This window comes from Rutidosis leptorrhynchoides, chromosome 3, assembly GCF_046630445.1.
Source record: "Rutidosis leptorrhynchoides isolate AG116_Rl617_1_P2 chromosome 3, CSIRO_AGI_Rlap_v1, whole genome shotgun sequence".
Classification (NCBI taxonomy): Eukaryota; Viridiplantae; Streptophyta; class Magnoliopsida; order Asterales; family Asteraceae; genus Rutidosis; species Rutidosis leptorrhynchoides.
The window spans coordinates 169736888-169761570 of NC_092335.1; positions in this window are offsets into that span (position 1 = coordinate 169736888).

Below are 24683 nucleotides of genomic sequence, written 5' to 3' on the forward strand. Positions count from 1 at the left end.
CCTCACGAACATGAATTATAGTTTGTATGATGTTTTACGGTGGCATGTTAGAATGCTTGGATGGAGTAAAAGGCTGAAAGCTTTAAATTAGTTGCTTAGAATGTTTACAAAAATTCCCTTCGTTTCCGTTTAAACTTCGGAATGCTCTCGCTCAATTACTTAACTTTTCACCAAATTCCAAATTGTATAACGAATTCATCTTCTAACCTTGATCCCCTACGTTGAACCCCTCGCTATCGCTACAGAACGCTTGTTCTTTCGCGGAGGTTTTTTAGAACAGAGTTGACAGATCTGAGACTTTGAACATGTATGGAACTTATCTGACAGTTAATGTCGTTAGTATGAGAGACTAATTTGGGACTAAAATGTTAATTTAGTGACTATTTGTGTAGTAAAAAATGGAAGTGATTATAACAACAAAAATAGAAAATACAAGGACTATTTTATCAATTTTGTCTAAGTAAATTAACATTTTTTTTTTGTTTAAAAGCTTGAAATTAACTTCCAGGTGACACAAATTTAACTTGTAACAACAATATTTGAAGCTTATTACTCCGTATTATTAATTTTTATCTTTGCTTTGTTATTACTGTATACTTATTTTGTCATTGTTTTCGCTGACTTATATGGGTGGTGATCATTCCACCACTAAAGTTTTACCATCCACCACTAAAATATTGTTTTTGACTATATTACCCTTACTATCCTAAATTAATTTTACTTTTTAATTTAATAACCCTAAATTAAAACTCTTTCTCACAATTGTTATACGACGGCTGCACTAATTCCTCAACTTCAATCATAATCATATGAGTACTCCGATGGATACACAGGTATATTATATTAACATCTAAATAATTGCTATTTTTCATTCATACTTATTTTCTAGGTATCGATATATTTAATTTTTTCAATACATATTTTATTCGTACTATACACAGGCACTATACTTATTTACTAGTTAGTTCAACATTAACATCTTGATATTCAATTATAATTATAGGTTTTGTAAAGTAAAATATGGATTATATATGAGTCTGATGAATTTTTGTATGCATGGTGTCATGACCCGTTCTAATCCATCTGGACGAATACATTACATTTGATTACATCACGAGGTACTTGACCTCTATATGATACATTTTACAAACATTGCATTCGTTTTTAAAAGACAAACTTTCATTTCATCGACAGTTGACAGCATGCATACCATTTCACAATATATCCAACTATAATTGACTTAGTAATAATCTTGATGAACTCGACGACTCGAATGCAATGTCTTTTGAAATATGTCATGAATGACTCCAAGTAATATCTCTAAATCGAGCAAACGCACAGCGGAAGATTTCTTTCATACCTGAGAATAAACATGCTTTCAAGTGTCAACCAAAAGGTTGGTGAGTTCATTGGTTTATCATAAATAATCATTTTTCAATAATATAATAGACCACAAGATTTCATATTTCATAAACATCATTCTCATATCAGGCATTTCGCAAACTGCATAGAGTTAAAAATCATTCATATGGTGAACACCTGGTAACCGACCTTAACAAGATGCATATAGAATATCTCCATCATTCCGGGACTCCCTTCGGACATGATAAATTCGAAGTACTAAAGCATCCGGTACTTTGGATGGGGCTTGTTGGGCCCAATAGATCTATCTTTAGGATTCGCGTCAATTAGGGTGTATGTTCCCTAATTCTTAGATTACCAGACTAAAAAGGGACATATTCGGTTTAATAATCCAGCCATAGAATGTAGTTTCGATTACTTGTGTCTATTTCGTAAAACATTTATAAAATCAGCGCATGTATTCTCAGTCTCAAAAATATATATTGCAAAAGCATTTAAAAGGGAGCAAATGAAACTCACCATACTATATTTTGTAGTAAAAATACATATGACAACATTTAACAATGCAGGGTTGGCCTCGGATTCACGAGCCTATATCAAGTATATATATGTATATTAAAACCTACACTTGTAATTGACAAGTTTATGTATTATCATTACTTGTTATTTTAGTAATTTGTATGTTTTATTAACAACTAATTTAACTATATTTATTTTACATACTTTATTTATTTTGAAATTATTAGTGTTATTATGTGATATGTACAAAATATATTCCTATATAGCTATTTATTTGGTAAAATAATGTAAGTAGCAATTTGTATCTTTTTATGATAATAATAATAATACTAATAATTAGATTTTTAGCAATGATATTGATATTAATAGTTTTGATAATAGTAATAAAAGTAATGTTAGTTATAATAAAAGTAATGATATTAATGATAAGATAAAATGTTAGTTTTCATAAAATATTATTTTTAATAATAATGGTGATTTTTGTAAAAATGATGATTTTATTAGAAGTTTTAATAGTCATGATAATGAAAATATCAATATTAATGTTAAATGATAATTCTAATACTATTATTAATAAAAATGTTACTTTTAGTAATAATGGTTACTACAATTATACTGATAATAATAATATAAATTTTAATATCAAAGATAATGGTTTCATTCGTAATGCTATTACAAAATATAACCTACTTGATAGTACTAATAATACTAATCATACTTATGATAATAATGATAACATTAGTAATAATACGTATGTTAATAATAAATACTAATTCTAATAGTTATAAAATGATTCTAATACTAGTATTAATGAAATAATAATAACTTTTATTATGTTCATAGTAATAATAATCATAATTATAATAATAATACTAATGATAATTATAATAATTTTAGATATAATACAAATGATAATAATTATAACCTTAATAATAACAATAATAATATATGACCATAAATCTTGTATTAGTAATAATAATAATAATACTTACATCACTAATAATAATAACAATAACAATAATAATAATAATCATGGTAATAACAATGATGATGATAATAATAATAATAATAAATGAGAGTACTACCTCATAAAGCCCCTAAAAAAAATATGACTGCTGTGAGGCTGGAACCCGAATCACTCTCATACCCTTCACCACTCCAAACCAACTGTGCATATATGCTTATCTGACTCAATTACATCCCTAATTTAATTAAAACGTTTTCTGTTTATTTCTCCTTCTTCTTCCTTACAGCAATCGATTCATTTAATACCCACCATATAACAGCATCAATTATTTATTTTAAAATTTTCAAACGTATCTGTAACCATCTATGATGGGCGTTTGATTTAATAGAAAATAAAAATAAAAAAAATTAAAAATATGACCTGCTACTGCCGTCGTTATTCAAAAAAAAATAATAATTGAATTTGATTTTTAAGAACGTTATAGGTTAAGATTATAACACAAATTGTGTTTCAAATCACTCCTAAAAACGTTCTCAAGTGTCAATTTAACTTTAAACATAACAGATAACTCAAATTTCATGATGAACAGATTATTTGACTTTTTTTTAGAAATTACCTTTGACTTCGAAATTCATACTCAATTTAAAGAGTTAAGAGTTGAAACTTTGCAGAAAGATTGAACACATGATTCCTAACTAAACTGCTTTTATAATTTTTGAAAATTTATTCGTATTTGAGTTATGGGTAAAAAGGTTATTGAAGTCCTGTCTCTCCTATTTTTCTCTTTAATTCCTAATTACAGTTAGAGTTATATATAAAGTATCGAATAATTGAGATGGAATCATGTCTAAATTACTGAAGTCGACTAGTAACCAATTGTAGACATGAAGGACACTTTTTTCAGTCAGGAATAATGAAGAAAAAAATAAAACAGATAAAATAAATAAGGAATTCGTACTATCTGTCCTTGATTTCAATTGAGTTTTGTTTTGTTTCAGTAAAGGGATCGACAAGAATATCGGAAAAAAAATTTATGATGGTGATGCTTGACTGATTCAGCTCCTATATGGGTGTTTATATAATCAGTAATAATAAATATATATATATATATAAGTAATTATAATTCTAATTAATAATAATAATACTGATTAATAATGATATAATTATTAATAATAATAATATTAATCGAAATACATAATATAATAATGATATTGATCTTATTATTAATGTTAAAATAACAAAATGTATTATTTCCAATAAATAATAACAATAATAATAATTATTATATTAATAATTATAATTATAATATTGATTTTAATTATAAAATTGGTAATAACAATATTATTCACATTAATGATAATGATACTAATTATAATAATATAAAGTTTATTAATAATAATAATATTAGTAATAACAATATTATAACATTTCATATATATCAAATTCACATTTATAGATTCTATATATATTTAAAATAATATTAATAATACTGGTATTGACATTAATATTGAAAGTAATAACAATATTATTATAACAACTATAGTTATACTTGTATTAGATATATGTATTATTACATATGTAATATTTATTATCTATATAGTATATCATATAATAACTGTTATTGATTATTTATTGTTTCTAAGATATATATATATATATATATATATATATATATATACATACATTTTATTTATACATAACAGTTCGTGAATCGTCGAGGATGGTCAAAGGTTAAATGAATATATGAACACAGTTCAAAGTTTATGAGACTTCACATTACAGACTTTGCTTATAGTGTCGAGATCATATGAATATTAAGTTTAAATTTTGTCGAAAATTTCCGGGTCGTCACAGTACCTGCCCGTTAAAGAAATTTCGTCCCGAAATTTGAGTGAGGTGGTCATGGCTCACAATAAAAATGTTTTCATGATGAATATGAGTTGATAAATTGAGTTTTATCATTATTGATTAATACAGATAAAACAATTCGATTATTCGAAGCGTATGATTGAAGTTATCACAAAAGATTGAGATAAAGATTTAACTTTTGACGTAGTCTTGGTTGGATTCCGGAATTCAAGGGATTTAAAGAAAATCTTCGAAATTGAAAAGATTTGATTCTTCGGCGAGTAAGGAAATTTAGATCTCTATAATTAAGTACGGCGATCTGCCTTGATTACTCTATCTGATATGTCCATTATAAATTAAACTCTCCCGTTCCATTATTCCCACCATTCCTATACTTTCTTTCTTAGTTCATACACTCAAAAGATTGTGAAAATGCTTAATCCAGTTCTGATCCTTGTCCTTATCCTGACTATCGCAACAATCATTCTTCTTTTCCAACTTTCACCGGAGGAATCTATTTACTTCTACTTCGCACTTGGGGTTATAGTGTTTTTAATTCTCCTGTGTCTTTATATTGCTATACGCATTGATATACACGGTTTGTAATTGTTGTCAGAATTTATATTTTCCCTTATATTTTGGAGTCCCATGCTTTTGTTTCATCTTCTCGACTTCAAGTTAAGCGAATAATGGTCAAGAATTCGTAGGTATGAAGTTTCGAATGAACATGACTAATGTTCTAAGAGAGAGATTGTAATAGCACGATCTGGATTGGTTAAATTACCGGAATTCAAGAGAAAATATAGAACTATCAAGAAGAAATGTTCTCGATATGTTTGGAGATTTGGTAGAATGTAAGAGTCGTGTAATATGGCACATGATGACGTTATGATCTGTGAATTATCATGTTCCATTAGAAACTCAGCATGACTTACTGTAATATAATCACGTTGATCAAGTGTCATTATATTATACTAACTCATGCTTCAGTTCTAACACTACTTCAAAAACATTCAAATTTTAAATTCAAATTCTCAAGATTTAGAAACTAAATCAGTTTCTTTTATGATGTAACATAGATAACGCGAAGAGATAAATGATTTCAGATAAGAATAGTTATGAAAATATCTTCAGAAATATCAAGGATATTTATAATGACAGATACGATGATATCTTAGAATTTCTAATATCAGAGGATGATGAAGAATATTGTCCGCAGGGGTTTAAAATCAGGAGCAAGGTATTCGTTAATGACTTCAGCAGATACCAAATCATTTGAATTCTTTGAAGGCAGGCTTAGTCTTTGTGATTTATCCACAGCCTCTTTCATACTTTGCTCAATCCGTTTTCCAGTTTCAAACCTTTTCTTTTTCTGAGCTTTACCAACACATTTTTCTTTATCATCAAACTTTTGACTGTTAAGGTCGTTTACAGTTTTTGCTGCTTCATTCAACTTTTTCAATATTCATAGTATTGGTTCATTGACTGGGTGCTTTTCAGTTTTTCAGAACAAAAAATCATAATTCTAAGAGATAAATGTTATATGTATACATATAACTGTTGATGTAGAAATACTGTGAGATTCAAAATACTGATTGCTGATTCCCAGAAATTGGTATGGAAATTTCTCGTTACAAGATGCGGATGAGTATATGATAGGGTTTCAATGAATTTTATGATTTTTTGGAAAGACAAAGATTAATGAAGTTGCTGGTAAGTTTACTGCTAATGTAGTGGAATATAAACGGTTTCTCCGGTGACGATTGTAGTGACCCAAACTTTTCTATGTTTTTATATATTAAATGAAATTGATATTTACATGATTAAATGTTTCCAACATGTTAAGCAATCAAACTTGTTAAGACTTGATTATTTGAAATAGGTTTCATATAGACAATTGACCACCCAAGTTGACCGGTGATTCACGAACGTTAAAACTTGTAAAAACTATATGATGACATATATATGGATATATATATAGTTAACATGATATTATGATAAGTAAACATATCATTAAGTATATTAACAATGAACTACATATGTAAAAACAAGACTACTAACTTAATGATTTTGAAACGAGACATATATGTAACGATTATCGTTGTAACGACATTTAATGTATATATATCATATTAAGATATATTAATATATCATGATATCATGATAATGTAATAATTTAACATCTCATTTGATTTAATAAAAAATGGGTTAACAACATTTAACAAGATCGTTAACCTAAAGGTTTCAAAACAACACTTACATGTAACGACAAACGATGACTTAACGACTCAGTTAAAATGTATATACATGTAGTGTTTTAATATGTATTCATACACTTTTGAAAGACTTTAAGACACTTATCAAAATACTTCTACTTAACAAAAATGCTTACAATTACATCCTCGTTCAATTTCATCAACAATTCTACTCGTATGCACCCGTATTCGTACTCGTACAATACACAGCTTTTAGATGTATGTACTATTGGTATATACACTCCAATGATTAGCTCTTAGCAGCCCATGTGAGTCACCTAACACATGTGGGAACCATTATTTTGCAACTAGCATGAAATATCTCATAAAATTACAAAAATATGAGTAATCATTCATGACTTATTTACATGTAAACAAAATTACACATCCTTTATATCTAATCCATATACCAACGACCAAAAACACCTACAAACACTTTCATTCTTCAATTTTCTTCATCTAATTAATCTCTCTCAAGTTCTATCTTCAAGTTCTAAGTGTTCTTCATAAATTCTACAAGTTCTAGTTTCATAAAATCAAGAATACTTCCAAGTTTGCTAGCTTACTTCCAATCTTGTAGAGTGATCATCCAACCTCAAGAAATCTTTATTATTTACAGTAAGATATCTTTCTAATACAAGGTAATACTCATATTCAAACTTTGATTCAATTTCTATAACTATAACAATCTTATTTTGAGTGGAAATCTTACTTGAACTTGTTTTCGTGTCATGATTCTGCTTCAAAAACTTTCAAGCAATCCAAGGATCCTTTGAAGCTAGATCCATTTTTCTCATTTCCAGTAGCTTTATCCAGAAAACTTGAGGTAGTAATGATGTTCATAACATCATTCGATTCATACATATAAAGCTATCTTATTCGAAGGTTTAAACTTGTAATCACTAGAACATAGTTTAGTTAATTTTAAACTTGTTCGCAAATAAAAGTTAATCCTTCTAACTTGACTTTTAAAATCAACTAAACACATGTTCTATATCTATGTGATATGCTAACTTAATGATTTAAATCTGGAAACACGAAGAACACTGTAAAACCGGACATACGCCGTCGTAGTAACACCGCGGGCTGTTTTGGGTTAGTTAATTAAAAACTATGATAAACTTTGATTTAAAAGTTGTTCTTCTGGGAAAACGATTTTTCTTATGAACATGAAACTATATCCAAAAATCATGGTTAAACTCAAAGTGGAAGTATGTTTTCTAAAATGGTCATCTAGACGTCGTTCTTTCGACTGAAATGACTACCTTTACAAAAATGACTTGTAACTTATATTTCTGACTATAAACCTATACTTTTTCTGTTTATATTCATAAAATAGATTTCAATATGAAACCATAGCAATTTGATTCACTCAAAACGGATTTAAAATGAAGAAGTTATGGGTAAAACAAGATTGGATAATTTTTCTTGTTGTAGCAACGTGAAAATTGGTAACAAATCTATATTAATCATATCCTAGCTAACTTATATTGTATTATACATGTATTCTAATATATTATGTAATCTTGGGATACCATGGACACGTATGCAAATGTTTTGACATATCATATCGACCCATGTGTATATATTATTTGGAACAACCATAGACACTCTATATGCAGTAATGTGGGAGTTAGCTATACAGGGTTGAGGTTGATTCCAAAAATATATATACTTTGAGTTGTGATCTAGCCTGAGACGTGTATACACTGGGACATGGATTGATTCAAGATAATATATATCAATTTTTTTCTGTACATCTAACGTTGGACAACTAGTTGTAGGTTACTAACAAGGACAGCTGAGTTAATAAACTTAAAACATCAAAATGTATTAAAAGTGTTGTAAATATATTTTGAATATACTTTGATATATATGTACATATTTGTTATAGGTTCGTGAATCGACCAGTGGCCAAGTCTTACTTCCCGATGAAGTAAAAATCTGTGAAAGTGAGTTATAGTCCCACTTTTAAAATCTAATATTTTTGGGATGAGAATACATGCAGGTTTTATAAATGATTTACAAAATAGACACAAGTACGTGAAACTACATTCTATGGTTGAATTATCGAAATCGAATATGCCCCTTTTTATTAAGTCTGGTAATCTAAGAATTAGGGAACAGACACCCTAATTGACGTGAATCCTAAAGATAGATCTATTGGGCCTAACAAACTCCATCCAAAGTACCGGATGCTTTAGTACTTCGAAATTTATATCATATCCGAAGGGTGTCCCGGAATGATGGGGATATTCTTATATATGCATCTTGTTAATGTTGGTTACCAGGTGTTCACCATATGAATGATTTTTATCTCTATGTATGGGATGTATATTGAAATATGAAATCTAGTGGTCTATTGTTACGATTTGATATATATAGGTTAAACCTATAACTCACCAACATTTTTGTTGACGTTTAAAGCATGTTTATTCTCAGGTGAATACTAAGAGCTTCCGCTGTTGCATACTAAAATAAGGACAAGATTTGGAGCCCATGTTTGTATGATATTATGTAAAAACTGCATTCAAGAGACATATGTCGATGTAATATATTTCTATTGTAAACCATTATGTAATGGTCGTGTGTAAACAGTATATTTTAGATTATCATTATTTGATAATCTACATAATGCTTTTAAAACCTTTATTGATAAAATAAAGGTTATGGTTGTTTTAAAAATGAATGCAGTCTTTGAAAAACGTCTCATATAGAGGTCAAAACCTCGCAACAAAATCAATTAATATGGAACGTTTATAATCAATATGAACGGGACATTTCAGTTGGTATCCGAGCGTTGGTCTTAGAGAACCAGAAAATTTGCATTAGTGTGTCTTATAGAGTTTGTTAGGATGCATTATGAAATGTCCCGTTCTTATTGATTAAAAATGTTCCATATTAATTGATTTCGTTGCGAGGTTTTGACCTCTATATGAGACGTTTTTCAAAGACTGCATTCATTTTAAAACAAACCATAACCTTTATTTCATCAATAAAGGTTTAAAAAGCTTTACGTAGATTATCAAATAATGATAATCTAAAATATCCCGTTTACACACGACCATTACATAATGGTTTACAATACAAATATGTTACAACGAAATAAGTTTCTTGAATGCAGTTTTTACACAATATCATACAAGCATGGACTCTAAATCTCGTCCTTATTTAAGTATGTGACAGCGGAAATTCTTAATAATCACCTGAGAATAAACATGCTTAAAACGTCAACAAAATGTTGGTGAGTTATAGGTTTAACCTATATATTATCAAATCATAATAATAGACCACAAGATTTCATATTTCAATACACATCCCATACATAGACATAAAAATCATTCATATGGAGAACACCTGGTAACCGACATTAACAAGATACATATATAAGAATATCCCCATCATTCCGGGACACCCTTCGGATATGATATAAATTTCGAAGTACTAAAGCATCCGGTACTTTGGATGGGGTTTGTTAGGCCCAATAGATCTATCTTTAGGATTCACGTCAATTAGGGTGTCTGTTCCCTAATTCTTAGATTACCAGACTTAATAAAAAGGGGCATATTCGATTTCAATAATTCAACCATAGAATATAGTTTCATGTACTTGTGTCTATTTTGTAAATAATTTATAAAACCTGCATGTATTCTCATCCCAAAAATATTAGATTTTAAAAGTGGGACTATAACTCACTTTCACAGATTTTTTAATTCGTCGGGAAGTAAGACTTGGCCACTGGTCAATTCACGAACCTATAACAAATATGTACATATATATCAAAGTATGTTCAAAATATATTTACAACACTTTTAATACATTTTGATGTTTTAAGTTTATTAAGTCAGCTGTCCTTGTTAGTAACCTACAACTAGTTGTCCACAGTTAGATGTACTAAAAAAATCGATATATATTATCTTGAATCAATCCACGACCCAGTGTATACATATCTCAGTATTGATCACAACTCAAACTATATATATTTTGGAATCAACCTCAACCCTGTATAGCTAACTCCAACATTCACATATAGAGTGTCTATGGTTGTTCCGAAATATATATAGATGTGTCGACATGATAGGTCGAAACATTGTATACGTGTCTATGGTATCTCAAGATTACATAATATACAATACAAGTTGATTAAGTTATGGTTGGAATAGATTTGTTACCAATTTTCACGTAGCTAAAATGAGTAGTTTTTACCAATTTTGTTTTGCTCGCCATTTCTTCGTTTCTAATCCGTTTTGAGTGATTTAAGAGGCCACGGTTTCGTATTGAACTTGAGTTTATGAAGCTAAACAGAAAAGGTATAGATTTATAGTCGGAAATACAAGTTACAAGTCATTTTTGAAAGAGGTAGTCATTTCCGTCGAAAGAACGACATCTTGATGACTGTTTTGAAAAACATACTTTCACTTTGAGTTTAAACATGATTTTTGGATATGGTTTCATGTTCATAAGAAAAATCATTTTCCCAGAAGTATAGCTTTTAAATCAAAGTTTTTTATAGTTTTTAATTATCCAAACCAAAACAGCCCCCGGTTGTAACTATGACGGCGTAAATCCGGTTTTATGGTGTTTATCGTGTTTTCGGGTTTTAAATCATTAAGTTAGCATATCATATAGATATAGATCATGTGTATAGTTGATTTTAAAAGTGTAGTTAGAAGGATTAACTTTATTTGCGAACAAGTTTGGAATTAACTAAACTATGTTCTAGTGATTACAAGTTTACCACTTTGAATATGATAGCTTTTTATGTATGAATCGAATGATGTTATGAAAATCATTACTACCTTAAGTTCCTTGGATAAAACTACTGGAAAATAGAAAAATGGATCTAGCTTCAACGGATCCTTGGATGGCTCGAAGTTCTTGAAACAGAATCATGACACGAAAACAAGTTCAAGTAAGATCATCACTTGAAATAAGATTGTTATAGTTATAGAAATTGAACCAAAGTTTGAATATGATTATTACCTTATATTAGAATGATAACCTACTGTAAGAAACAAAGATTTCTTGAGGTTGGATGATCACCTTACAAGATTGAAAGTAAGCTAGCAAACTTGGAAGTATTCTTGATTTTATGAAACTAGAACTTGTAGAATTTATGAAGAACACTTAGAACTTGAAGATAGAACTTGAGAGAGATCAATTAGATGAAGAAAATTGAAGAATGAAAGTGTTTGTAGGTGTTTTTGGTCGTTGGTGTATGGATTAGATATAAAGGATATGTAATTTTGTTTTCATGTAAATAAGTCATGAATGATTACTCATATTTTTGTAATTTTATGAGATATTTCATGCTAGTTGCCAAATGATGGTTCCCACATGTGTTAGGTGACTCACATGGGCTGCTAAGAGCTAATAATTGGAGTGTATATATCAATATTACATACATCTAAAAGCTGTGTATTGTACGAGTACGAATACGGGTGCATACGAGTAGAATTGTTGATGAAACTGAACGAGGATGTAATTGTAAGCATTTTTGTTAAGTAGAAGTATTTTGATAAGTGTCTTGAAGTCTTTCAAAAGTGTATGAATACATATTAAAACACTACATGTAAATACATTTTAACTGAATCGTTAAGTCATCGTTAGTCGTTACATGTAAGTGTTGTTTTGAAACCTTTAGGTTAACGATCTTGTTAAATGTTGTTAACCCATTGTTTATTAAATCAAATGAGATGTTAAATTATTACATTATCATGATATCATGATGTATTAATATATCTTAATATGATATATATACATTAAATGTCGTTACAACGACAATCGTTACATATATGTCTCGTTTCAAAATCATTAAGTTAGTAGTCTTGTTTTTACATATGTAGTTCATTGTTAATATACTTAATGATATGTTTACTTATCATAATATCATGTTTAATATATATATATCCATATATATGTCATCATATAGTTTTTACAAGTTTTAACATTCGTGAATCACCGGTCAACTTGGGTGGTCAATTGTCTATATGAAACCTATTTCAATTAATCAAGTCTTAACAAGTTTGATTGCTTAACATGTTGGAAACACTTAATCATATAAATATCAATTTCATTTAATATATATATAAACATGGAAAAGTTTGGGTCACTACAGTACCTACCCGTTAAATAAATTTCGTCCCGAAATTTTAAGCAGTTGGAGGTGTTGACGTATCTTCTGGAAATAAGTGCGGGAATTTCTTCTTCATCTGATCTTCTCGTTCCCAGGTGAACTCGGGTCCTCTACGAGCATTCCATCGAACCTTAACAATCGGTATCTTGTTTTGTTTAAGTCTTTTAACCTCACGATCCATTATTTCGACGGGTTCTTCGATGAATTGAAGTTTTTCATTGATTTGGATTTCGTCTAACGGAATAGTGAGATCTTCTTTAGCAAAACATTTCTTCAAATTCGAGACGTGGAAAGTGTTATGTACAGCCGCGAGTTGTTGAGGTAACTCAAGTCGGTAAGCTACTGGTCCGACACGATCAATAATCTTGAATGGTCCGATATACCTTGGATTTAATTTGCCTCGTTTACCAAATTGAACAACGCCTTTCCAAGGTGCAACTTTAAACATGACCATCTCTCCAATTTCAAATTCTATATCTTTTCTTTTAATGTCAGCGTAGCTCTTTTGTCGACTTTGGGCGGTTTTCAACCGTTGTTGAATTTGGATGATCTTCTCGGTAGTTTCTTGTATTATCTCCGGACCCGTAATCTGTCTATCCCCCACTTCACTCCAACAAATTGGAGACCTGCACTTTCTACCATAAAGTGCTTCAAACGGAGCCATCTCAATGCTGAAATGGTAGCTATTGTTGTAGGAAAATTCTGCTAACGGTAGATGTCGATCCCAACTATTTCCGAAATCAATAACACATGCTCGTAGCATGTCTTCAAGCGTTTGTATCGTTCTTTCACTCTGACCATCAGTTTGTGGATGATAGGCAGTACTCATGTCTAGACGAGTTCCTAATGCTTCCTGTAATGTCTGCCAGAATCTTGAAATAAATCTGCCATCCCTATCAGAGATAATAGAGATTGGTATTCCATGTCTGGAGACGACTTCCTTCAAATACAGTCATGCTAACTTCTCCATCTTGTCATCTTCTCTTATTGGCAGGAAGTGTGCTGATTTGGTGAGACGATCAACTATTACCCAAATAGTATCAAAACCACTTGCAGTCCTTGGAAATTTAGTGATGAAATCCATGGTAATGTTTTCCCATTTCCATTCCGGGATCTCGGGTTATTGAAGTAGACCTAATGGTTTCGGATGCTCTGCTTTGACCTTAGAACACGTCAAACATTCTCCTACGTATTTAGCAACATCGGCTTTCATACCCGGCCACCAAAAATGTTTCTTGAGATCCTTGTACATCTTTCCCGTTCAGGATGTATTGAGTATCTGGTTTTATGAGCTTCTCTAAGTACCATTTCTCTCATATCTCCAAATTTTGGTACCCAAATCCTTTCAGCCCTATACCGGGTTCCGTCTTCCCGAATATTAAGATGCTTCTCCGATCCTTTGGGTATTTCATCCTTTAAATTTCCCTCTTTTAAAACTCCTTGTTGCGCCTCCTTTATTTGAGTAGTAAGGTTACTGTGAATCACTATATTCATAGATTTTACTCGAATGGGTTCTCTGTCGTTCCTGCTCAAGGCGTCGGCTACCACATTTGCCTTTCCCGGGTGGTAACGAATCTTAAAGTCGTAATCATTCAACAATTCAATCCACCTACGCTGCCTCATATTCAGTTGTTTCTGATTAAATATGTGTTGAAGACTTTTGTGGTCGGTATATATAATACTTTTGACCCCATATAAGTAGTGCCTCCAAGTCTTTAATGCAAAAACAACCGCGCCTAATTCCAAATCATGCGTCGTATAATTTTGTTCGTGAATCTTCAATTGTCTAGACGCATAAGAAATCACCTTCGTTCGTTGCATTAATACACAACCGAGACCTTATTTTGATGCATCACAATAAATCACAAAATCATCATTCCCTTCAGGCAATGACAATATAGGTGCCGTAGTTAGCTTTTTCTTCAATAACTGAAACGCTTTCTCTTGTTCATCCTTCCATTCAAATTTCTTCCCTTTATGAGTTAATACAGTCAAGGGTTTTGCTATTCTAAAAAAGTCTTGGATGAACCTTCTGTAGTAACCAGCTAGTCCTAAAAACTGGCGTATGTGTTTCGGAGTTTTCGGAATTTCCCACTTTTCAACAGTTTCTATCTTTGCCGGATCCACCTTAATACCTTCTTTGTTCACTATGTGACCAAGAAATTGAACTTCTTCCAACCAAAATGCACACTTTGAAAACTTAGCGTACAATTCTTCCTTCCTCAATACTTCTAACACCTTTCTCAAATGTTCACCGTGTTCTTGGTCATTCTTTGAGTAAATAAGTATGTCATCAATGAAAACAATGACAAACTTGTCAAGGTATGGTCCATACACTCGGTTCATAAGGTCCATGAACACAGCTGGTGCATTAGATAAACCAAACGGCATGACCATAAACTCGTAATGACCGTAACGTGTTCTGAAAGAAGTCTTTGGAATATCATCTTCTTTCACCCACATTTTATGATACCCGGAACGTAAGTCAATCTTTGAATAAACAGACGATCCTTGTAGTTGATCAAATAAGTCATCGATTCTCGGTAGTGGGTAGCGGTTCTTGATGGTAAGTTTGTTCAACTCTCGGTAGTCGATACACAACCTGAATGTGCCATCTTTCTTCTTAAAAAACAAAATAGGAGCTCCCCACGGTGATGTGCTTGGTCGAATGAAACCACGCTCTAAAAGTTCTTGTAATTGGCTTTGCTGTTCTTTCATCTCGCTGGGTGCGAGTCTGTAAGGAGCACGAGCTATTGGTGCAGCTCCTGGTACAAGATCTATTTGAAATTCAACGGATCGTTGTGGGGGTAATCCTGGTAATTCTTTCGAAAATACATCGGGAAATTCTTTTGCAACGGGAACATCATTGATGCTCTTTTCTTCAGTTTGTACTTTCTCGACGTGTGCTAGAACAGCATAGCAACCTTTTCTTATTAGTTTTTGTGCCTTCAAATTACTAATAAGATGTAGCTTCGTGTTGCCCCTTTCTCCGTACACCATTAAGGGTTTTCCTTTTTCTCGTATAATGCGAATTGCATTTTTGTAACAAACGATCTCTGCTTTCACTTCTTTCAACCAGTCCATACCGATTATCACATCAAAACTCCCTAACTCTACTGGTATCAAGTCAATCTTAAATGTTTCGCTAACCAGTTTAATTTCTCGATTCCGACATATATTATCTGCTGAAATTAATTTACCATTTGCTAATTCGAGTAAAAATTTACTATCCAAAGGCATCAATGGACAACTTAATTTAGCACAAAAATCTCTACTCATATAGCTTCTATCCGCACCCGAATCAAATAAAACGTAAGCAGATTTATTATCAATAAGAAACGTACCCGTAACAAGCTCCGGGTCTTCCTGTGCCTCTGCCGCATTAATATTGAAAACTCTTCCGCGGCCTTGTCCATTCGTGTTCTCCTGGTTCGGGCAATTTCTAATAATGTGGCCCGGTTTTCCACATTTATAACAAACTACATTGGCATAACTTGCTCCGACACTACTTGCTCCGCCATTACTCGTTCCGACACCATTTGTTCCTTTCGTTCTGTTAACCCCTGGTCCGTAGACCTCACACTTCACCGCGCTATGACCATTTCTTTTACACTTGTTGCAAAATTTGGTGCAGAATCCCGAGTGATACTTTTCACACCTTTGGCATAGCTGCTTCTGATTGTTATTGTTGTTGCGGTTATTATTGTTGTTGGGATGATTGTTGTAGTTGCTGTTGTTGTTGTTGTTGTTGGGCCGTTTGTTGTAGTTGCGATTGATGCTGCGATTGTTGGGATAGTTGTTGCGATTATTGTTGTAATTGCTGTTGTTGTTGTATTGGTGATTCTTATCACCGTTTTCCTCCCACTTTCTTTTGACTTGCTTCACATTGGCCTCTTCAGCAGTCTGTTCTTTAATTCTTTCTTCAATCTGGTTCACTAGTTTGTGAGCCATTCTACATGCGTGTTGTATGGAGGAGGGCTCGTGTGAACTTATATCTTCTTGGATTCTTTCCGGTAATCCTTTCACAAACGCGTCGATCTTCTCTTCCTCATCTTCGAACGCTCCCGGACACAATAGGCATAATTCTGTGAATCGTCTTTCGTACATGGTAATATCAAATCCTTGGGTTCATAACCCTCTAAGTTCTGTCTTGAGCTTATTGACCTCGGTTTTGGGACGGTACTTCTCGTTCATCAAGTTCTTGAATGCTGACCACGGTAGTGCGTAAGCATCATCTTGTCCCACTTGCTCTAGATAGGTATTCCACCATGTTAACGCAGAACCTGTGAAGGTATGCGTAGCGTACTTCACTTTGTCCTCTTCAGTACACTTACTTATGGCAAACACCGATTCGACCTTCTCGGTCTACCGTTTCAATCCGATCGGTCCTTCGGTTCCATCAAATTCCAAAGGTTTGCAGGCAGTGAATTCTTTGTAGGTGCATCCTATACGATTTCCTGTACTGCCAGATCCAAGGTTATTGTTGGTATGTAGCGCAGCCTGTACTACGGCTATGTTTGAAGCAAGAAAGGCACGAAATTCCTCTTCGCTCATATTCAAGGTGTGTCGAGTAGTTGGTGCCATTTCCTTCAAAATAGTCAAATGAAACAAGTTAATCATACAGAATATTAAGAGTAGTCAATAGTATCTCGTAGCATAATATGAACTCATTTATAAAAGCTTTTTCTTCATATTAGCGTTTTATAAGTTTAAAGTCGGGTAGTACCTACCCGTTAAGTTCATACTTAATAGCTAATATACAATTCAACTACTACAATTCTATATGAAAAACTTATTACAATAATATTTCTCGTTCAAACTTTTACACAATATTTTTCAAACTTACAATACCGCTTATTTTACATATAGCATGAAATATAGCACACAATAAATTTGATACAAGATGGTTGTGAAGATAATTCTAGCTAGTACACAAGTCGTTCTACAAAGGCAATAAAGACACGTAATTCATACGTCCAGAAACAAGTCATGCATTCTGGTTTTACTAGGACTACTTCCCATCCTTGGTCTTGTGGAACATAACCGTTATGGCCGTTGATAAGACAGCGTGTTGTAACGTCGTCAAAGGGACGAGGGTTACGTAATGTCCAAAAGTCCCGTAACAATCTAAAAACCTCATTTCTTACCCGAATTACCGACTCCGTCACTTGTGGGAACGTTTTGTTTAATAGTTGTAGCCCGATGTTCTTGTTCTCACTTTGGTGAGAAGCGACTATTACTAACCCGTAAGCATAACATGCTTCCTTATGTTGCATGTTAGCCGCTTTTTCTAAATCACGAAGTCCTATATTCGGATATATTGAGTCAAAATAATTTCTTAACCCGTTGCGTAAAATAGCATTTGGGTTCCCCGCAATATATGCGTCAAAGTAAACACATCGTAACTTATGGATTTCTCAATGTGATATCCCCCATCTTTCGAACGAAAGCCTTTTATAAACCAAGGCATTCTTGGAATGTTCTTTGAATATCTTACAAACTGATCTCGCCTTAAATAGTTGTGCCGAGGAATTCTGACCGACTCTAGACAAGATTTCATCAATCATGTCTCCGGGTAGGTCTCTTAAAATATTGGGTTGTCTATCCATTTTGTGTTTTTATACTGTAAAATAGACAAGAGTTAGATTCATAAAAAAAATACTTATTAATACAAGCAATTTTTACATATATCATAAAGCATAAGCACACTATATTACATATATTACACCACACGAATACAACTATCTTATTCCGACTCGCTCGTTTCTTCTTCTTCGGTTTTGGTTCGTTTTGCCAAGTTTCTAGGGATATATGATGTTCCCCTAATACGAGCCATCGTTTTCCACATTGGTTTAGAAAAACCTGGTGGTTTAGAGGTTCCCGAGTTATTGTCACAACTTAAGAAATACGGGTGTTGACGATACATATAAAGTTCATCGGGTTTGGAATCAAATTTCTCTATTTTTATGCCCTTTTCCTTGTTGTTCTCTTTTGCCTTATTAAATTGTGTTGGGGTAATTTCTATAACATCATCGGAATCCTTGTCGGGATCCGATTCATCGGAGAATTGGTAATCCTCCCAATACTTTGCTTCCTTGGTGGAAACACCATTGACCATAATTAACTTTGATCGGTTGGTTGAGGATTTTCTTCTACTTAACCGTTTTATTATTTCCCCCAATGGTTCTATTTCTTCTTCCGGTTTCGATTCTTCTTCCGGTTCTGACTCTTCTTCCGGTTCCTCTTCGGGAACTTGTGAATCAGTCCACGAATCATTCCAATTTACATTTGACTCTTCATTATTATTAGGTGAGTCAATGGGACTTGTTCTAGAAGTAGACATCTATCACATAATATCAAACATGTTAAGAGATTAATATATCACATAATATTCGCATGTTAAAAATATATAGTTTCCAACAAAATTTGTTAAGCAATCATTTTTCAAGTAAACACGGTCGAAGTCCAGACTCACTAATGCATCCTAACAAACTCGATAAGACACACTAATGCAAAATTCTGGTTCTCTAAGACCAACGCTCGGATACCAACTGAAATGTCCCGTTCTTATTGATTAAAAACGTTCCATATTAATTGATTTCGTTGCGAGGTTTTGACCTCTATATGAGACATTTTTCAAAGACTGCATTCATTTTAAAACAAACCATAACCTTTATTTCATCAATAAAGGTTTAAAAAGCTTTACGTAGATTATCAAATAATGATAATCTAAAATATCCTGTTTACACACGACCATTACATAATGGTTTACAATACAAATATGTTACAACGAAATAAGTTTCTTGAATGCAGTTTTTACACAATATCATACAAGCATGGACTCCAAATCTCGTCCTTATTTAAGTAAGCGACAGCGAAAGCTCTTAATAATCACCTGAGAATAAACATGCTTAAAACGTCAACAAAAATGTTGGTGAGTTATAGGTTTAACCTATATATTATCAAATCATAATAATAGACCACAAGATTTAATATTTCAATACACATCCCATACATAGAGATAAAAATCATTCATATGGTGAACACCTGGTAACCGACATTAACAAGATGCATATATAAGAATATCCCCATCATTCCGGGACACCCTTCGGATATGATATAAATTTCGAAGTACTAAAGCATCCGGTACTTTGGATGGGGTTTGTTAGGCCCAATAGATCTATCTTTAAGATTCGCGTCAATTAGGGTGTCTGTTCCCTAATTCTTAGATTACCAGACTTAATAAAAAGGGGCATATTCGATTTCGATAATTCAACCATAGAATATAGTTTCACGTACTTGTGTCTATTTTGTAAATAATTTATAAAACCTGCATGTATTCGCATCCCAAAAATATTAGATTTTAAAAGTGGGACTATAACTCACTTTCACAGATTTTTTACTTCGTCGGGAAGTAAGACTTGGCCACTGGTCGATTCACGAACCTATAACAAATATGTACATATATATCAAAGTATGTTCAAAATATATTTACAACACTTTTAATACATTTTGATGTTTTAAGTTTATTAAGTCAGCTGTCCTTGTTAGTAACCTACAACTAGTTGTCCACAGTTAGATGTACAGAAAAGAAATCGATATATATTATCTTGAATCAATCCACGACTCAGTGTATACATATCTCAGTATTGATCACAACTCAAACTATATATATTTTGGAATCAACCTCAACCCTGTATAGCTAACTCCAACATTCACATATAGAGTGTCTATGGTTGTTCCGAAATATATATAGATGTGTCGACATGATAGGTCGAAACATTGTATACGTGTCTATGGTATCTCAAGATTACATAATATACAATACAAGTTGATTAAGTTATGGTTAGAATAGATTTGTTACCAATTTTCACGTAGCTAAAATGAGTAGTTTTTACCAATTTTGTTTTGCTCGCCATTTCTTCGTTTCTAATCCGTTTTGAGTGATTTAAGCGGCCACAGTTTCGTATTGAACTTGACTTTATGAAACTAAACAGAAAAGGTATAGGTTTATAGTCGGAAATACAAGTTACAAGTCATTTTTGAAAGAGGTAGTCATTTCCGTCGAAAGAACGACATCTTGATGACTGTTTTGAAAAACATACTTTCACTTTGAGTTTAAACATGATTTTTGGATATGGTTTCATGTTCATAAGAAAAATCATTTTCCCAGAAGTATAGCTTTTAAATCAAAGTTTTTCATAGTTTTTAATTATCCAAACCAAAACAGCCCCCGGTTGTAACTATGACGGCGTAAATCCGGTTTTATTGTGTTTATCGTGTTTTCGGGTTTTAAATCATTAAGTTAGCATATCATATAGATATAGATCATGTTTATAGTTGATTTTAAAAGTGTAGTTAGAAGGATTAACTTTATTTGCGAACAAGTTTAGAATTAACTAAACTATGTTCTAGTGATTACAAGTTTACCACTTCGAATATGATAGCTTTTTATGTATGAATCGAATGATGTTATGAACATCATTACTGTGACGACCCCGTCAAAACACTTAACGGATCCGTCAGTTGGTCCCACAGCTTGATCGGACTTAAATAAATTAAATAAACAAAGTTGCATTCTTTTATTACAAATGTTTCCCTAAAAGGAAACAAACCAAAATAAGTAGTTTTAAAACAACCAACCATAGTAATAAACCAAAAGTTGACACAAAACCTTGCCAACAACCCACAAGTTTAAATTATCCAAAAATAGAATGCAAGCTTAAGTTTCATAAAATGTTTCATAAAATCTACCCAAATGCATGCAGACTCTTCTAAACACAGCGAAAGCATCATATAACTCAAGTACCTGTGAAAACATGCAAGTAAACTGTCAACACAAAGGTTGAGTGAATTATAGGTTTAAATAAATAAGTAAACTTTAGACCACAAGATTTAAAAATGTTAGAAAACATTAAACATTATTCCATTATCAATGAGCCACCTGGTAACCACTTAACCCTTTATTTACCCTTACCAAACACAATAAAAATATACACTTGGACAGTGTATCTACAACAAATTACGAAGTACTAAACATTCCGATTATAAATTGCTAGCGCGACTAGCTCGAAATGGGGTTGTCAAACTCGATAGATCTATCCATAGGATTCGCGTTCACCAGTAGAAACCAATGATTACAGTTACCAGACTAGGGAATATTTTTGTCCAACTCACAATGAATCATTAAATTTAACTGTTACTTGTGTCTAAACGTAAATGAAAAAGCATGTAATCACATCCCAAAAATATACTTTGAAAAGTATGTAAAAACGGGATTATAACTCACCTTAAAAGCAACTGAAGAAACCACACAAATAAGCGAACAGCAAATAGAGTAAAGTGATCAGGAACGATCACAACGCCGACCTATAAATAAAGCAGGTCGATATAAATAACTAACTTATGTCAAGTCTTAGTATGATAGCTATTGTACATGTTGCAAGTAGTCATAGAACAATACTCGACAAGCATCGGTTTAACTGGAACAGCGTCCGGACACATACTTTCTATTTATAGAAAGTTTCTATTTTTAGCAGGTTTCCATTTTTGGAAAGTTTCTATTTTTGGAAAGTTTCTATTTTTGGAAAGTTTCTATTTTTGGAAAGTTTCTATTTTTGGAAAGTTTCCAAATTTAGAAAGTTCTATTTTTAGAAAGTTTTTAAGTTAGGAAAGTTTCCTTATTTAGAAAGTCAACAAAAGTCAACTGAAAGTCAAAGTCAACCTAAAGTCAACTTAAAAGTCAACCTTGGTCAAACATAGTCAACATTAATTTGAAAAGTGTAAATTATAATAATAACATAAGTTATAATGTTTATTAAAATTAAAAGTGTATAATTACGTCATAACATAAGTTTAATTAAATAAAATGAATTATTAAAGTTAATATAAGTTGAAATGATATAATTAATATAACATAAGTAGTTAATTAATTAATTAAATATTAGTCATAATATAAATATTATTAATTAATAATAAATTTTAAATCATATCATAAGTATTATTAATTAATAATGAATTATTAATCATATCATAAGTTTCTAAATATAATTATTAAATCATAAGTATTTAATAATTAAATCATAATTAAATAATAATTAAGTCTTATAATAATTAAATAATTATTTAATCTTCATTATAAGTCTTATAATAATATTCTTATAAAATAAATTTAATACTTATCATAAGTATTTTCCATTAGTAATAAAAGTGTTATTAATCATAAGTTAAATTAAAATGTTAATTAAATCATAAATAATAATTTAAATGATATAATAAATATTTATATCATAAGTCTTAAATAATAATAATTACTTCTTTTATCATAAGTAATTAATTAATAATGAGTTTCATTATTTTTATCATAAGTTTTAGAATTAAACATAAGTTTTAATTCAAAAGTTCATCGGGTTGTATCTTGAGTCCCGGGTGTCGATTTCTGGCGAGCCTTATATGCATCTCCGCCTATTCAAACCACCCGACACAATAATGCACTCAAGAACTCACCAAGAACAGTCCACAAGTCGTGGTAATCAGCCATGACACCACTCGGACCTTCAATTTACTCAAAACCGTGTTTTAGTCAAAACGGGTGAACCATGGCTCGGATTTAGGTGACCCGAACATGAAAGTTCGTCCCACCATCAGTCCTAACACACTAACACACCCTAAAGACATCAAGGATGGTCACAAAGTCGGACCAAACCTGTTTCATGTCAATCCACATTTCAATTTTAACAAAATAGTAATTTGATCATAACTAGGGCTCCGGGAATCGAAACGACATGAATCCGGAGTCTAAAATTAATGTCTTGATGAGAGGAACTCATTTACATACTTTATTTTAACATTTATCTCAGTCACAAACCCAGAATACACGAAATATCTGCTGTCCAGAATTTAACAAACCGAAAACATGTGATTATGAGTACATCTATGCATACAAACACCATTACAATAATCCACAAACATCATACTACTAAATAATCATCAAAATACAGTAAATAAATGAAAAATTGAAAATTCTAGGGTTAGGGTTTATACCCTAATCAAGAAACGATTTATGTAATCGCGTAGAGAAGAACGAGAGGAACGCGTTGGTGTTAAATAATCCTTGATCCAAGCTATATGTTGAAGCAAGATGATGATGATGATGGGTGTGGTGGGTTATGACCAAGAGAAGAGGGGAGGGAGGAGAGCACTTTGCTAAAATTAGGTTTTAGTAAAAATATTATGAAGTGAAAAGTAATTAACAAAAAAAAGAAAGCAAGGGGTATACCCCATGGAATCAGCCGAAAAAGGGAGTGGGGTGGGCCCCACTTGGTCCATCTCACTTAAATGTATAATCCTTGTGGCCCGAAAGCCCGAACGAGTCCCGTAACGCGAAAACGCACTTACACGATTAAAAATCCGGAAAGATAACAAACGCGCGACGAAAAATAAATATAAATACACTATATAATAATATGATCTTAAAATATCATATTTAAAATATTTAGGATTTAAATATCCCAAAAACTCGACCGTTGGTTTGAAAACCAAAAAGATTCGCCAGATGGAAATCCGCGAGACGTAGAAACGTATAAATTAAAATATG